Below are 2,502 nucleotides of genomic sequence, written 5' to 3' on the forward strand. Positions count from 1 at the left end.
TTTTTCAGAAATCGATTTTCACTTTCTCAAATACAGTATCTCAATCATGATTCACGATTTTCAAAGAGTTTATTCTCCAAGTATTTCAAATCTCAAAGCAAACATCATGTTTTCAAATATGCATTTTCAGAAATTCCTAGCACATGCCTGATTCTTTGTGCATTTAGGAATTAGAATATGGTTTAGACAAGTTGAACAGAGCAAAGCAGTAGATTGATCCTTGGTTCAATTACCCCTGGTAAAGGCGCCAGGAACGGTTGAACTTCATACCGACAGGCGAGTCCCATTCTTCAGAATTATCCCGCATTTGAAAACGGAGGCGAGTTATTTTCAAAATCTTTTTCAAAGGTCAGTTTGACTCGCAAAAGTTAAAAATTTTGCGATGATAACAGTAGTATACGATCTTCCTTGTTCTTGACCATAACTACGACCACGATAACTAGTTCTTTCTCTGCCTCAGCTTGCGTACTTCTGATCAGAGAAATTTTTGCCAATTTTTTCTTTATCAAAAATCTCTACCTTAAACTGAAATGCGTGCTCAATATTTTTATCAATTGATCTGTTCATTGTTACTTCATGAGCCATCAATGAACCCATTAGTTCATTAAGAGAGTAAGTTGATAAGTCTTTAGATTCCTCAATAGCAGTGACATTATGATCAAATTTTGAAGGTAAAGTCTTCAAAACTTTTTTGATAATCTTTTGATCAGTAATGTTTTTTCTAAAAGATCGCATTTGATTAATAATAATAGAAATTCAAGAAAAGCAATCTTGTATAGACCCACTGCCATTCATAAACAATGTCTCAAATTCCCTACGTAAAGTTTGGAGTTTCACTGTGGTTACCTTCTTGTCACCATGAAATTCTTGCTTTAATATGTCTCATACTTCTTTTGCTTTTGTGGCATTGGTAATTTGAAGAAAAATAAAATATGTAAATGCTTGTTGCAACACAAACAAAGCCTTGGAGTCTTTTTTTCGAATATTCTTCACATATGACAGTTTCCCTCCTGCTTTAAATTCTCTGTTCCTAGAGAACCAGTCTTTATTAGATCCCAAAGATCTTGTGAGATGAAGAATGTTCAAATTTTATATTCCAAAATTCATAATTTTCACCACTAAAAATAGGAACCCGAGATTGTGAGAGGTTGAGTGTGTTCATACCATTCGGCATCATGAACTACAAAATGATTACCTCTTTGCACCACTTGAAGATCTTTCGCTTCAGCTACAACCTTCACCACCATAGTGTTATGACCAGTTTTCATGGTAACTAGGCTCTGATACCAAAATTGTTGGAAAGAAGAAGTGAAACACTAGTTATGACATACTCATCACACACAAAAGGAATACTAAAAGTACCTCAATACATTAACAAAAGAGCAAAAGAAAATAATAAAATGTAAAGAACTCACACAACACTAAAAAAACACAAATGGCACATCATACACTCACGTCTAATGCCTCTTTATATAGGCAACACAACATTCAGGCACACACCCACGTATGCCAATGACCCACTAACACATTACTACAAAGGTTACACATTTTAACCCACTAACACACTAATGCACCGTTACACTTTACTCACATGATTTTCCCTTTAAAGAAAAAATACACAACCCTTTTAACTTAAAAGAAGGCTTTAGGGTTTTTTTTCACGCCTCTTCTGAGTCTCTCTTCCTCCCTCTCTCTCTCTCCACCGATCGGTGACTTTCAGAACTTTCGATGACCTTTTCCGACATTCGGCGATCTCCACCGATTGGCGATGAGGATATTCAGGTATGCATATCCCTTTTCCCTCCATCTCTTCTCTCCATCCCACCCACGAGATGCAGATTCATTGTTCACAATTGTGAGCCTGCATCTGTGCATCTTCTCTCCTAGTCACACTCTGATTTTTCCCCCTCCACCCTTCAGCTGCATTGTTCCTAGTGGAGCTCGCCGTGAGATCCTCCATCTCCACCCTCCCTCTTCTATCTCAGCCACTTGAAAAAACAATGTTACTTGTTTTTTCCTTTACTAGCCATTGCAGCAGACCCGTGAAACATTCACGGGTGTGATTTAGAATAAGAATGATTTGAAATCACAAGGCAACCTGTGAGAATCGAAATTGCAGGTCTTTTTTTATCCTTGTTTTTCTGCTAAGCATATGATGAAATACTCGGATTCTCCTTCAGGACACTATTGGATGATGCTATTTGAGTTTTCTGATGTAAACTTACACCATGTTAATGTTGTGTGTTTCAGTAGTTTCAACTGTATAAAGGAAACTTGATGTTAGTAATTTGTACTATTAACCGTTGTCAGTTACTTTCTTTTATGGCCTAAATGACTATATGAGCAAAGTTGTGTCATTTGCTTGCTTATGTAGATAGTTTTTTATATAACATGAAATGCTTGTTTGCAATTTACTAAGGCTAAATGAGGATGGTTTATGCCTTGTCTTAGTTTCACTGGGAAAACTAGGAATCTTTGGAATTGACTATGTGCATGCTTGCA

At 36.5% G+C, this 2,502-nt stretch overlaps 1 non-coding gene across 1 annotated transcript; it reads left to right on the forward strand.

Annotated features, from left to right (window-relative positions):
* The first annotated feature begins 2,146 nt into the window (after positions 1–2,146).
* On the forward strand, positions 2,147–2,218 carry LOC149821139 (small nucleolar RNA snoR60). The gene has a single exon (XR_016426892.1). It is a non-coding gene; the product is annotated as a small nucleolar RNA snoR60 (small nucleolar RNA).
* Positions 2,219–2,502: the final 284 nt, after the last annotated feature.

The sequence above is a fragment of the Nuphar pumila genome, chromosome 12, assembly GCF_984573655.1.
Source record: "Nuphar pumila chromosome 12, dmNupPumi1.hap1.1, whole genome shotgun sequence".
NCBI classification, from domain to species: Eukaryota; Viridiplantae; Streptophyta; class Magnoliopsida; order Nymphaeales; family Nymphaeaceae; genus Nuphar; species Nuphar pumila.